This window comes from Odocoileus virginianus, chromosome 4 (genome assembly GCF_023699985.2).
Source record: "Odocoileus virginianus isolate 20LAN1187 ecotype Illinois chromosome 4, Ovbor_1.2, whole genome shotgun sequence".
NCBI classification, from domain to species: Eukaryota; Metazoa; Chordata; class Mammalia; order Artiodactyla; family Cervidae; genus Odocoileus; species Odocoileus virginianus.
This window is the reverse complement of record NC_069677.1, coordinates 10,956,408-10,971,967: the sequence shown is the minus strand read 5'-3', so window position 1 is coordinate 10,971,967 and position 15,560 is coordinate 10,956,408. Positions and strand designations below refer to the sequence as shown.

At 39.9% G+C, this 15,560-nt stretch overlaps 1 protein-coding gene across 2 annotated transcripts in view; it reads left to right on the top strand.

The window, feature by feature from the left end:
- Positions 1–533: 533 nt before the first annotated feature.
- The window catches only part of ROPN1 (rhophilin associated tail protein 1), a 28,302-nt gene continuing 13,275 nt past the window's right edge, over positions 534–15,560 (top strand). The window contains exon 1 of one of the 2 annotated variants that reach the window (XM_070466098.1): positions 534–745. The gene's annotated coding sequence lies outside the window, so the exon portion shown is untranslated. Of the gene's footprint in view, positions 746–777; positions 903–15,560 lie in introns of those variants that run through there. The other variant, XM_070466099.1, reaches the window with a different exon arrangement.

Sequence of the window (15,560 nt, the reverse complement as noted above, 5' to 3'; positions counted from 1 at the left end):
GGCAAGTTACTTGACTGCTCTGTGCTGTTTTCTCTGTAAAATGAAGATAATAAGGGTATTTGCCTCATGGAGTAACTGTAAGGATTGAGCGAGTTAAGACGTTTGAAAAAGGCCGGGATGAGGGGTGGGGGTGGTCACTGCAAGAAGGTTTTCTGACAATCGTTCCCCAGGGCTTCTCCTCACCTGCTCACTTTCCACAAGCCAAAGCAGCACTGAAAGCTCCTCCACTCCCGCTAACATAAAAAAAAAGCCTGTAAATTGCTACACATTCCCCACGGTTTCTCAAAGCCCAGCCTGATCCCTAAACCGCTAGGCCGTCTGTTCCTTCCGTCTGCTTCTCCGAAGCAGATCTAGGTCCCCCAGCCTGGCCCCGGCGAAACTTGGGGAGCCCAGACTCCTCTGGGGGCGGTGGCGGAGGGGGCAGGGCGGGGGCCGCGGGGGCGCGGGAGGGGGCAGGCGAGGCTCTGTGAGGTGGGGCCGGCCCCCGGCCCCGCGGTTGCCAGGCAGCGCAGCGGGCGTCGGCGTAGCCAGGCGAAGGCGAAGCGCTAACAAAGCCAGGTCCCACTGCACCTCTCCTGTGCTCCTGGCTGAGGCAGGTGCCGCCCTACGCCGCTCACATTCGGCTGCTTTCCGCCCTCCGGCCGGCCGAAGGTGCAAGGCGGTGGATCTCTCTCCACACCTCCCGCCTGAAGTCAGGCGCGAGGTGTCGCCTGGTGCCGGATAGCCCGCCTGGAGCGAGCCTCAGGTAGACACCCCGAGGGGAAGTGGGGGGAGGGGAGCACTCTGAACACCCCGACGGTGGCTCGGGTCTGAGGGAAGAGTCCTGCCCGATGGGCCCATCTGGAATCTGAAACCCTCCTGTTCACGGAGCCAAAAGAGGGGACTGCGATCTTTAGGAGAAGGTAACCATGGGTGATTATTGCTCTCTACCCAAACTATATGTATACTTTGTACCCAGAACTACCATTTTATGATTCCTTACACGGGGGCAGTGATTTGGAAACACAACAAAATCTGGGATCAAATCCTCCCATTGACTGGCCAAACCCCGGCTTTTTCTTCTCTAACATGGATATAACAATACCTATGGAGGGAGTAAAACTGTGTCCAAAAACAGGCTTGTATAGTCAAAGCTATGGTTGTTCCAGCAGTTATGTACAGATGTGAGAGTTGGACCATGAAGAAGGCTGAAGGCCAAAGAATTGACGCTTTTGAATGGTGGTGCTGGAGAAGACTCTTGAGAGTCCCTTGGACTGCAAGGAGATCAAACCAGTTAATCCTAAAGGAAATCAGCCCTGAATATTCATTGGGAGGACTGTTGCTGAAGCTGAAGCTCCAACTCTTTGGCCACCTGATGCGAAGAGTTTACTGGAAAAGACCCTGATGCTAGAAAGTTTGAGGGCAGAAGGAGAAGAGGGCAACAGAGGATGAGGTGGTTGGATGGCATCACCAACTCAATGGACACGGATTTGAGCAAACTTTGGGAGATAGTGGAAGAGAGGCAAGCCTGGAGTGCTGTGGTCTATGGGGTCGCAAAGAGATATGACTTAGCCAACTGAACAACACAAATGAGGGGGTTGCCATGAGGACCAAAGGACATGACTAGCACTTTATATAAACTTTATATAAACTTCATTCATTTTCCTCATATATATTGAGTAATGACTGTATTCCAGGCACCAGATAAGGCATCGGGGATTCTTTTGTGGGCAGAAAGTGACTATCCCTGCCCTCAAGCTTACAGTGTATTGGGAATAGCAGTTGTTCATCAAAAAAATCACACAAATAATCTAAAATTAGAGTCAAGTGTTGCCAAGGAGAGGAGAGTAGGGGGTGCTCTGAGAGGGTATAAGGTAACAGAGAGAGGTCAGGGAAAACTGAGCTGAGACCTGAAGAACCTATGAAACAATGAGGAGTGTGTCCAGGCAAGGGTAACCATGTGTCCAAAAACCCATCATCTATTCCAAACCCAAACAAATACATACAGTTCCTGGTCCTTGGTTCTAAGAGTTGTTCATAGACACTCCTCCTGAGATTCTGGTGTCTGAAGCCTTTCATTCAGGTAACTGCAGACTTTTGTTTAAATTGTTGAGGCCATGTTTAGCCCACACCAATAAAACCAAATGGGAAATTGCAAAAACAAATGTATATTTCATATTCAGTAAGACCTAAGTTCTTGAGCATGTATGTGTTGGCCTGCCATTTCACATTGGGAGGTATAAGAGGAAATCTGTTGAATTTTAAGATTTGAGGAGGCAGGGCTGGGATGGATGGATAATTTAGGAAGGCCTTGCATACTGAGAGCTTTAAGAATAGAAAAGAACTTCACAAAGCACCGGAATGATGGAATGTTAAGATAGAATGGATCTTTTCCCATTATTTTTTATCAGATGTGAATAAATGATCCACAGTGCCCAAAAGAAAACATTGGTCTTCAGACTCCTTTCCACCCTAAGGAGCTATGATCCTAAGTCTCTGTGACTCAAAAGTGCATGGAAGTCCTGAGAGTCCAATGGGGACATGGGAGAGGACTTTGACCTGTCCCTCCTTCGATGTTCACCATTTCTATGTGGTGTCACCATCTACCCAGTCATCAAAACTTGAAGGAAATCACCCTAAACTTTTCTCATTCATCTCTCCCAGTGGTTACCAAGTCCTGTGTCTCCTGTCTCTCCTGTCCCTCCCAGTTGTAATTGTTTTTCAAGAGTTTTCAGAACTCTCCAGAGTTTTCCCCAACGTGCTGCCATAGTCTCCTAAATGGGCTTCTTGCATAAGGCTTCACTCCACTCTCCTCAGTGCATCTCTGCAGCGTTCAGTCAATGTGTGTTTCAGAGTCCAGCAAAGGGAAAGAAATCATACAACAATTTAACAAAGAAAGTTCAACGTAACAAATTTTTAACTATAATGAATTGGGTTAATGGGAGATTGGTTAGCAAGACATAAAGATCCAAAGAGTACAGGAATCACAGATTTAGGAAGCCGTCACTACCCTTGAGATGGATCACCCAAGAAAGAGATGACCTCCTAAGAGTGTGTCACAGAAGGTGTGGCCACAGCTCATTAGGTGGCAGAGAAGTTGAGGTGCCAGGCAGCCAGAAATCCTCTGTCTGAGATGCCAAAGAAGCCATGAAAAAGTGAAAGTACACTGGCTGTACTCTGCTGCAAACCTCCCAGGAGAGGTACCAGGGGAAGCAGCCAGCCACTGGGCGCTGCTGACTGCATTTAAGAGATTGTACACTGCAGATGCTGGAGAAGCTGTGCACTGTGAGATCCCTGCACTGGGGAAACTGCTCATTCCTGGAGCCTAGTGGGAAGAACTTGAGGAACCCAGGAGAGAAGTCCCTTCCTCCTCAAGTATCCCTCCAGCGCCCTCTACTGATAAAGTTTAACATTATGCTAGGCAGTGAGGGAGACCACACAAGTTTTTGATGAGGAGGCAGTGCGGGTGAATTTGGAGCAGAGGCAATCAATTGATAACTGGAGCATAATGCGAACACCAAAATCTGTTTGAGTGACTCCAGTGCTTAAATCTTCTAGTAACTCCCTTCTCCCCTTAAGATAAAGTTCGAAAGCCTTGCCATGGCAAACCAGGCCTCTTATATTCTGGTGTTGGTCTGTATTTTCATCCTTAGGCCCAACCATTCCCCCTTTTGCCACTCGGCTAGCCTCCATAATTACATTTCCCTGAACTCTCTCTGTTTTTTGACACTTTTATACTTTTGTCTAGTCCTAGCGCAGAGAAATCTCTCCTTGCTCTTATCAGGAACCTATTCTGTACCTGGCACTGTTCTGAGACTGGGAATGACAGCAGTAAACAAACCAGGCTTATCCAAGTCTCTGTTCAAATATCACTATTTTCTGACCACCTTATCTAGACTTCAGATTAGTAAGATGCCTCATCATGGAGTTTCTGTTCTTCTATATCTATATCTTGACACTTATTGTACCCTATTTTAATCACTGATTTTCCTGTTAGTCTCTTCTTTTGGCCTATGAGTGCTCTGAGGGCAGTGTGTGTGACTCATTTATTTCTGTATGCCAGTATTTATTTAGTGCTACTCCTGACACATAAGCTGTTATTGGATTAATTGTTTGCCCAGGATCACATAATTAGTCAAAGATAGGCCCAGGACCAGAGTCCTGGTCTCCTGTTTCATGGTCAGGAGGGTTCTTCATTAGAGTTTGATCTGCCCTGTGGGGTCTCTGAAGGATAGTAGCCCTGTATTTTGTGTTGGAAAAGCCAAATACAATGTTAATTATCATCAGGAATGGTAATGGAAAGAGGAGAGAAATGTAGCCTGATGTTTTGTTGAAAGCTATGATGCATTCACCCCTCATAGCCCTTGCTTACTTTGATTCCCTGGATCATAGGGACGCTATGATGAAAATCAGAAATAGGGAGAACAAGTAAAAGGAGAGAAATGATGTGGATGTGGGGAAAAGTCTTCTCTCGAAGGAAATGGAGACTTTCATACACTTATGAAAGAGAAGGTTAAGGTGGCCCCACGTTTGTCTGACAGGTCCCCAGATCAGGGTGAAGGGGTGTGTGTTCCTAGAGGAGGAAGGGACTTCTCTTGTGAGTTTCATAAGCTCCATAACTGTGATTAGGGATCACAGTTAACACAGAAGTCTGTAAATGTTATCCCTGGGCTTGTGGACCATGATATGAAAATGGAAAGATTCTTTGAAATATGAACATGGCTAAGTTAAGACACGTTGAAAGAGGTAACTATTCACTTGTTAAATAATTGTGGCTCAGCTGGTAAAAGAATCCGCCTGCAATGCAAGTAAAAGAATGCCCCAATCCCTGGGTTGGGTAAATCCCCTGGAGAAGGGAAAGTCTACCTACTTCAGTATTCTAGCATGGAGAATTCCATGCACTGTATAGTCCACGGGGTCGAAAAGAGTTGGACACAACTGAGCGACTTTCACTTCACTTCATGTGGAGCGTTTAACTTTCAAAATGTGATACTAGCGTGATATATAAGCAATTTGGAGAAGTCTGCTAATAACAGAGCCAAGAACCACTATTCAAAAAAAAGGGACAAAGTCAAATAGGACTGCTGTTAGCAATATTGCTGCTGGCATCCAAATGCTGGGTTGACTTGATCCAAGGGTTGGCCCAAGGTAGAAAAAGATCCAGACTTCTGTGAAATAAAGTTGGAGAGGCAAGCTAATAAGAATAAGACAAATCATGGAGAGCTTGAAAGTCAGACAGGGCATCATTTTGATGAGAAAAGAAATGAAGATCCAATAAAGGTTTTAGAGAGTGATGTGATAACGAGCGGTTAAGGCATTCTATCTGGAAAAACTAAACCTTAATTTCCTGGCATTGAAAAATGATTATAATATTAGAACCTACCTACTCATAGATTGCTGTAAGGACAAGGAAACTTCATTGGCTTTAAAGAAAGTGAAAATGTTGATCACTCAGTTGTGTCCGACTCTTTTCGACCCCATGGACTGTAGCCCACCAGGTTCCTCTGTCTATGGAGTTCTCCAGGCAAGAATATTGGATTGGGTAGCCATTCCCTTCTCCAGGGGATCTTCCCTACCCAGGGGTCAAACCCAGGTATCCTGGATTGCAGGTGGATTCTTTACCATCTGAGCCATCATCTGGAAGCCAAAGGGCTTGCAAAGGGAAGCCTGTTGAAAACATTGACTTTTAAGCTCCTCTTAATGCTGGGCACCCTTCCATTATTTGCAACTGTGTGGAATATGGCTAATGAGACAATAATCATATTTTCAGGACAAAAAATTAGGACATAGTCTGACAAGTATAAGTTTTGTTCCACTGAAAATGTACTTTTCATAATGCAAATGGGAATATCCATGATATTACAGTGATTTATGGAAAGAGTCAAACATAATTTTTGAAACTAAGATTGTCCTAGAGAAAATCCATGATGTGTAAATGGCCTTATTCTGAGAGAGGCAGTGTGATGTAGTGTGGGAAAGGCAATGAAGGAGATCTGAATTTTTGATTCTGCTCCAACAGAAACTGTGAGCTTGTGGCCGATCACTTCACCTCTTTGTGCATCAATTAGTGCTAAGTCATGTCCAACTCTTTTCGACCCCATGAACAGTAGCCTGGTAGGCTCCACTGTCCATGGGATTCTCTAGGCAAGAATACTGGAGTGGGTTGCCATTTCCTCCTCCAGGGGATCTTCCTGACCAGAGATCAAACCCACATCTCATGTCTCCTGCATTAGCAGGCAGGTGGATTCTTTACCTCTGCACCGCCACTTGGGAAGCCCCATATTGGACTATATTATAAGTCAAATTAAGTCCCTTCCTTTTTCTGGAAAAGATGTTCCTTTTTATTTTCTAGACAGATTTTTTTTTTAAGCTCATCAGGACTAAAGTGGGGAGTGAAAAATAAAAACTGGCCATGATGTATCCGACTAATACAATTGAGGGAGTAAAAGAAGTTCATTTTGGATGCTTTTATGGGAAAGGGGAACTCTACACTAGGAAGCTGGTGGATATGACTGTAGCATGGTTGAGAGTTTACAACTGGGGATTTGGCAGTCATCAGCACCGAAAAGGTATCTACTTCCAGTTAGAATATAGTAGATTGCAGCAGCTCAAGCCACCCACTGCAACAAATTTTAAAATCTAGAGAAATTATTTTTTAAAATATTATAAATACATCAGAGAGCTTTAGAAGCAATGAGTACTGGATTAATTCAAATTCCAGGAGGGTGCCAAACCCTTCCAAGGTGAACTCATGGTAAGTAATTTTCTTCCCAGTGGACCTTTGCCAACTTTGGATGTGGACTCAGGACTGCTGGCAAGCCTTGGTGGTCAAACAGCTCTGGCATGACAGATTAGAAATTTGAGTCACCCCAAACACTTTCATTTTTACATATGGTCTGACATAAAATTTAAAAAATAAAAAGAAGCATGAAAATGTGTCTAATAATCAAGAAGAAAAATAGACATCAAAGAGGATAACCACAGGGAGATTCAGTCACTGGAGTTATCAGAACTTGTTGACTCTAAAATAACTCTAAATAACATGTTCAGGAAAGTGAAGGAAAAGATGTATAAATGGATGAAAATGGAGAATTTCAACAGAGAAATTGTATGTATAAAAATAACAGATATTCTTGAACTCAAAATGCAATATTTGAAATAAAGAATTTATTAAGTGTATTTATCAGCATCCTGGATAGCAGAAGACATGCTTACTGATGGAAGAAAAGGTGCCAGGTAAGTGGAAAGATGAAACTTTTCTAGAGAATAGAGAGGGTCAAATGCTGGTTCCTCAGGTCTTGGACAGGCAAGAACTAAGAGCTCAAGCAGCAGAGGAAAGACTATGAGGTCAAAGAGATAGGCTGAGTTGGCAGAGAATGGCAGTGTGACTTCTTTCTGACATCCTTGATCTCACTCAGGTAGGAAATTGCTTCATCTACTTGGAGTGAGGAAAACAGTTGAGTGGGATTCAGGCTTGAGAGGAAAGTCATTATCTGGAGATTAAATAAGAAATAGAAGTGTGTTCTTGGGGGCATGGCAAAGATCAACAGAGAAGCAGGCGTGAAGGACCTAGAGAGTAGAGGTGGTCCAAGAATGGAGTGTGCTGCACTGAATGATCTTGCAACTGAAAGATTACTTTTGTGATGCTGTTGTTTTATAAAAATAAAAACAGAGTGAGGCTTAAAGACCAGCCTAGGTTCAAATGTGATTGCCTGTGAGATTAAGCCTAACTTGATATGAGCCTACTTTTCTGGTTCTTTCAAACTCACTCAGTTTACCTAAATCTTAGAATCACATGACCATCTTTAAACATATGTTCATGTTTTGGTGTTTTATGAAAGGGTTAGTCATTCAGTCATGTCCAGCTATTTGTGACTCCATGGACCATAGCCTTCCAGGCTCCTCTGTCCATGGAATTTTCCAGGCAAGAATACTGCAGTGGGTTGCCATTGCCTCCTCCAGGGGATCTTCCCAACCCAGGGATTGAAGCCAGGTCTCCTGCATCACAGGCAGATTTTTTACAGAAATCTTAAAGATCTCCTCCCTTTTCTAGCTTCAGAAAACAACTTCAATTCTCCTGAGGGCATCCCAGCTCCTGTTCATAAACTAATACAGAGTTACCCTGCCTTATCCTGCCTCCTCAGGAAAGGAGTTGCTGCCAGTGTTAGATGCTGCTTTTTCTTTTCCTTGGCTCTTACTTTCTTTCAGTTCAGTTCAGTTGCTCAGTCGTGTCTGACTCTTTGAGACCCCATGGACCACAGCATGCCAGGCCTCCCTGTCCATCACCAACTCCTGGAGTCCACCCACACCCATGTCCATTGAGTCAGTGATGCCATCCAACCATCTCATCCTCTGTTGTCCCCTTCTCCTCCTGCCCTCAATCTTTCCCAGCATCAGGGCCTTTTCAAATGAGTCAGCTCTTCGCATAAGGTAGCCAAAGTGTTGGAGTTTCAGCTTCAGCATCAGTCCTACCAATGAACACCCTCAGGATGTTCATTAGGATGGACTGGTTGGATCTCTTTGCAGTCCAAGGGACTCTCAAGAGTCTTTTCCAACACCACAGTTCAAAAGCATCAATCCTTTGGCACTCAGCTTTCTTCACAGTCCAATTCTCACATCCATACACGACCACTGGAAAAACCATAGCCTTGACTAGACGGATCTTTGTTGGCAAAGTAATGTCTCTGCTTTTTAATATGCTGTCTAGGTTGATCATAACTTTCCTTCCAAGGATTAAGTGTCTTTTAATTTCATGGCTGCAATCACCATCTGCCGTGATTTTGGAGCCCAGAAAAATAAAGTCAGCCACTGTTTCCACTGTTTCCCCATCTCTTTGCCATGAAGTGATGGGACCGGATGCTGTGATCTTAGTTTTCTGAATGTTGAGCTTTAAGTCAACTTTTTCTCTCTCCTCTTTCACTTTCATCAAGAGGCTCTTTAGTTCTTCTTCACTTTCTGCCATAAAGGTTGTGTCATCTGCATATCTGAGGTTATTGATATTTCTCCCAGCGATCTTTATTCCAGGTTGTGCTTCCTCCAGCCCAGCGTTTCTCATGATGAACTCTGCATATAAGTTAAATAAGCAGAGTAACAACATACAGCCTTGACGTACTCCTTTTCCTATTTGGAACCAGTCTGTTGTTCCATGTCCAGTTCTAACTGTTGCTTCCTAACCTGCATATAGGTTTCTCAAGAGGCAGGTCAGGTGGTCTGGTATTCCCTTCTCTTTCAGAATTTTCCATAGTTTATTGTGATCCACACAGTCAAAGGCTTTGGCATAGTCAATAAAGCAGAGATAGATGTTTTTCTGGAACTCTCTTACTTTTTGGATGAGCCAGTGGATGTTGGCAATTTGATCTCTGGTTTCTCTGCCTTTTCTAAAACCAGCTTGAGCATCTGGAAGTTCATGGTTCACATATTGCTGAGGCCTGGCTTGGAGAATTTTGAGCATTAGTACTAGATGTTTTCATCCTTTGTGACACTCTGAGGACACTATTTCTCTGTGATCAAAAGAAGTTTATCTATTTTGCTAATTTATCTCAAACTTTCTTGATGGCTTCTAATCAATACTTCAGCTGAGTAATTTAACTTAGAAGCTAATTGTTCCCTTTACAACCAGTATTTTTATAGTTCCCTTTCTAGTTACAGTCTTTTAAAATTGTATAAGTTATATATATAAATTATGTATATGTATACATTGGCTTACCTGGTGGCTCAGATGGTAAACTGAGCAAGTAACACTTTCACTTTCTATCTCTCTCTATATATGGGGCTTCCCTAGTGGCACAATTGGTAAAGAATCTGCCTGCAATCCAGGAGACCTGGGGTTGATCCCTGGGTCACGAAGATCCCCTGGAGGAGGAAATGGCAACCCATTCCAGTGTTTTTGCATGGAGAATGCCATGGACAGAGGAGGCTGGTGGGCTACAGTATCTGGGGTTGCAGAGTTAGACATGACTGAATGACAAACACACACACATACATATATGTAATATAAATCTCAGCTTTTACCAGAAATTGATGATTTTAATAATCATCAGCATCTCTTCCATAACACATAATCTTAAAACATTGAAACAAAAGTTTTTTTAACAAAAATTTTTTAACCAAAGTACTTGAAACCAGATTTTACATCAGGGCTTCCCAACCTTTTTCAACATCGTGGCATACAGAAATCTTTGTAAAGCGCACTGAAGTATACTGTAAGGTTTTTTCAGGTCTGTATGGAGCTTATGAAAAATCCAATATAGTTTTATCATATAATTGCAATAACAAGTTACACAGTGAGAGTGAAGATATATTGAAAGTTTACTCTGAATAAAACTTTCAAATAAAAAAAGATTATTTAAATTTTTAAAGAGAAATAAAGCTCATTTTCTAATCATGATTTTGCTTTATACCAAATTTTGTGTTGAAATAACTACATGCAGAAAATTTTTAATTTTCTCTTCAAATTCTTTTTTCTTTTTTTAAAACTTATTTAACTGGAGGCTAATTACTTTACAATATTGTGGTGGTTTTTGCCATGAATCAGCCACAGGTGTACATGTGTCCCCCTTTCCAAACCCCCTCCCACTCCCCTCCCCATTCCATCCCTCTGGGTTGTCCCAGTGCACTGGCTTTGATTGCCCTGTTTCATGCATCAAACTTGGACTGGTCATCTATTTCACATATGGTAATATACATGTTTCAATGCTATTCTCTCAAATCATCCCACCCTCACCTTCTCCCAGAGTCCAAAAGTCTGTTCTTTATATCTGTGTCTCTTTTGCTGTCTTGCATATAGGGTTGTCGTTACCATCTTTCTAAATTCCATATATATGCGTTAATATACTGTATTGTTGTTTTTCTTTCTGACTTACTTCCACTCTGTATAGTAGGGTGAAGTAAGTTTCATTCACCTCATTAGAACTGACTCAAAAGCATTCTTTTGAATAACTGAGTAATATTCCATTGTGTATTTCTCTTCAAATTCTTATAGTCTCCATCAGTGAGGAAGTTTGCCCCACAGATGGTTGTTACTTAGCAAATGTTAAAAAGGTAATTATTGATTTTTCTCCAATTGACAGAAAGTCCTTTCTATTAACCAAAAAAAATTTTTTTATTAACCAAAACTTGAATACTTTGATTTCTTCTGTCTTTGGTTGAAATTCTTAGGATAATGTGAATTGATTTCTAATTCACTTAATTTTTTTACATCAAGTATCTACAAGTAGCATGATACCTAACAGATGTTTTGCTACTAGTCTTCTTTAGGGTTAAAGTTAGAAATATTAGTTAAACTTCCCACTGAACTACTTCTAACATCATGTTTCCCTTGAATCTATGAGCACTGTTGGTATACTTTATTGTATTTTCACACATTCATTGTGATTTTTATTAACTTCATTCTGGTCCTTGAAAATGTCAAATAAGCCAATTTTCTGAAAAAAATATCTCTCCAACAATGCTGCAATAAGAATCATTGACATTTTTCAATTCCTCTTTTAGTTCCTAGCCTCCAGGAAAAAAAAGAAAGAGAAAAAATTTCCTTTGATAGATAACTTAGTAGCAAACAGCAGACTATTTCTTCACATAGAGCTGAAAGCAGACAAAACCATAGCAGCCTGGATTTATTAGTAACATCCTTTAATATGGAATTCACGTCTACAGGCAAATATACAGACTAGAGCTCTCTGTAACAAAGCTTGTCTTTCTTGCATCTCAAATGATCAGAACGTGGAGAACAGATATGATGTAAAGCCCTCCCACCTTCCTATTATCACAGCTTTCCCACTAGTACAGAAATTGTTGTTGTTGCATAATCTAGAAAGTCTTATTTGTTTTAAAATATTTAGTTACTATTCATCCTAAGTACTTTGTTTTGGTACTTTCTGGCAAATCAATATTCTTCCAAGCCTCCCCCTTGAGGGATGCTAAATAGTGCTGTTAGCTGAACATTCTTACTAACACCTGTAGATTCATCACCCTGCAAGGAAACACTTTGATTTGGTCTTATGGAGACTATCATCTATGCATCTTCTAACAGTTATGTTCCATTTTTATATTTCCTTTGCTTCATTTGGTTCCAAATGTGATCATATCTCAGGCAGGTGGGTAAAATGATTCTGTAATTGTGGAGACATTTTGGCCTTACTTCTTAATTATGTGACCTTTTAATTAGCTTCCTGAACCCAACCTGATATAAACTACTGTGTAGTTGTAAACACCTTTGTGAAACATTTTATAAAGCAGTAGTTTTCAAAGTGTGGTGTCAGGGACTTCAGAGGATCCTTGAGACTTTAGGGGGTAGGAATCCATGAAGGTAAAACTATTTTTGTAATAATATCAAGACATTATAGGTCTTTCTCATGCTTCTTCTTAAGAGTGTACACAGGAGTTTCTCAGAAGCTACATGATGTGTGATTGAATTCAGTCAAATGGATTGAATGCAAAAAGCAGATATTATAATCTAGCTGGTTCTATTAAGCCAGACATTAGAAGACTTTCAGAAAATATAATGCCACACTTCTCACTAAGAATTTTTGTTGGTTTGTTTTCTGGAAACTGTAGTTAATTTTTATAAGATACGATGGAACTACTTTTATTTTAAAATAAATATTTTAAAATTCCTAAAATGACATATTGCATGATATAACCCATATTAACAAAAGACCTTTTGGATCCTCAATAACTTTTCAGAATGTAAGGGATGCTGAGATCCAAGACTTTGAGAATTAATCTCTTAAAAGACTATCTGTATAATATAGATATTTTCTGTTAAGGCTCTGGCATAATTTACCCAGCACCATTTTTTTCATTTGATAACTTTTCCATGAAAATGAGATATTTAGGCAGATATCTGGGTAAAGAAAAAAATTATCAGAGCAAACAAATCCAAATTTGAAATAGTTCTCACTAGGTTGCCTAATAAGTGATTTAAATTTATATTTTGGACTATATGTATAATGTCTGTGAATCTCACAAGTATTAAATTATAATTAGATATTAATTCAAAATTATACTTTGTAGTAGGAAAATAAATCATATATTTAAAATACTTAAGGAGACTATAGGCCTTTTTTACTGTAACAAATCAGTTTTAAGATAGAAGAAGATTGTTCATTTTCTTTAGAGTAGTTACATAACACTTTTGAAAAGGGGAATTTTAAGAAATGCTACCATTTAATTTAGCAGTTAAAATGCTAAACTGTCCACAAAATGTAAATATTACTCATACTCAAGTACAGTTAAAGTATTTTGAGCAATATTTTTATAAGGTAATAAAGGCCCACAGTCTCTTACTGAATCAATTAAATTATTTTACACTATTATTTGCTTTTAGAAGCAAACTTAATTTTTTAATTTCTACAAACAAATAATGTCATTATAGAATTTCATACTTAATCAGATTTTGGATATTTTACATCACAAACCAAGGATAAAGAAATATATAAATCAAGACAATTTTTAAAAATTAACAAAATCAATTATGTTTTATTAGAGAGAAATGATGATGATAATGATTAAAACATATACCCTCTTTTGGGGGAGAAAAGTTTAAAAATAAGAGAAAATTAAATCAAAGGAAGGACCTAAGTATTGGAAACATATATGCACAAAACTTTGGTACTGACAATAAATACATTGCAGTCAAAACAATAATCAAACTTACAAAGGTGGTTTTAACATGGTGGTTAAAGGGGGAAATTCTATATAAGCATCTCTGCTGGCAGGTGCTCTGCCTAAAACCTTAAGCACCAAAACAATAATTACAGAAATCTGGAAGTTTACTGACTGAGCAAAACAATATCCAAACATAATTTCAGCTGTTATAAATTTGTATATAGTTGTAAAATGGTTGTAAATTTTGAATTACTATGAAAAGTATACAGTCATCAATGGGTTACATGGCAGAATGTAACCCATTCTGCCATGACCACTTGTGGGAAGCTCTGCTTTAGAGATCTATAAAGGCAGAATAGGATGAAATGGTAAAATGTGTACTACAAAGATTATGTGATGATACTCAAGTTTTGTGGGAAGGCTCGTGGCATAGCACAGACTCAAGATGAACCTTGGGAGGGTGTGCAGGGTTTTAACAGATGGAAAGAAAGTGGGAGGATGCCTCAGCTAAGCCAGCCTGAATTAGCAACATCCTGAGGGAAAGAGAAAAGCTGAATGGAGTGTACACAGTGGGAAAGTGTTAAGCTTTTAATTTATAACTTTTCGGGAAGTGGCCAGAGTAAACTATGTGTTAGAAATTTATGTTGGTAAATACTAGTAAAAATTCACACTGTAAAATTCTATATACAAATAATGGAGAACCTTGAAAGTCAGGATTGGATTATCATTTTGTCAGCTGAACTTTCTGACCTATTAACAGCAGCACAGAAGGTAGATCAGGACATACCAGTCAGGAGAGACCAGAGGATAACCCGAGATAGGGTAGCTTGTTAGGAGGTGAGGGACTGAACCAGAGTAAATGAGGTGAAAATAAAGAGGAAGGGATGAGTAGGAGATACATGTCAAATGAAACATCAGTGAGATTTAGTGACAGATTCAGCAGACTAAAGAGAAGAGAGGCTGCAGGGCTTGGAGGCCAAATGACTGAGGAATGGTGGCAGAAACAAATCTAGAGAGGGAACTTGGGAGATGGAGAATGAGTGACTGAACAACAACAAAAATATGTATATACATATGTATATATAAATATATTTTACATATATATATATATATATTTGGTGGTAAAATATATATAAAACTGACCACATTAACCATTCTTAAGTGTACAGTTCAGTGGCATTTGATACCTTCACATTTTTGTGACACCATTACCCCCATCCATCTTCACAACTTTCTCATCTTTATAAACTGAAACTGTACCCGTTAACTAACAGTCATGTCCCACTCTTAGTGACCCCATGGAGTGCAGCAGACCAGGCTTCCCTGTCCTTCACTATCTCATGGAGTTTGCTCAAACTCATGTCCTTTGAGTTGGTGATGCCATCCAACCATCTTATCCTCTGTCACCCACTCTTCTCCTGTCCTCAATCTTTCCCAGTATCAGGGTCTTTTCCAATGAGTCGGCTCTTCGCATAGGTGGCCAAAGTATTGGAGCTTCAGCTTGAATCCTTCCAATGAGTATTCATGGTTGATTTCCTCTAGGATTGACTTGTTTGATAAATACAATTGACCACTTTAACCAGATATATATATATGGTTATGAGAAGACAATATGAGCAAACTAAGTTACTGCCCTTTGCTAGATAAAATGAATTGAAAAGTTATCAGAAACAATCAGCTTGTAACAATAACTCTTTAAATTATGAACTATTTCATACATACAAATAAAATACATAACTAAATTTAGGCATAAAAGTGATGAAACACACATGTAAGCTTAAAACATAGAACATTCCTAATAGTATTGGGACTCCTGTTGCATCTCCCTCCCTCCCTCACCAAGGATAATACCATTCTGAATTTGTGTTTATCATCCTTTGCTCTTTCTTATAATATTATAAGCATAATAATTTATAATTTAATTTCTTATAATGCTATTCTTATTATATATGTGACCCTAACTAATATATGGCCTT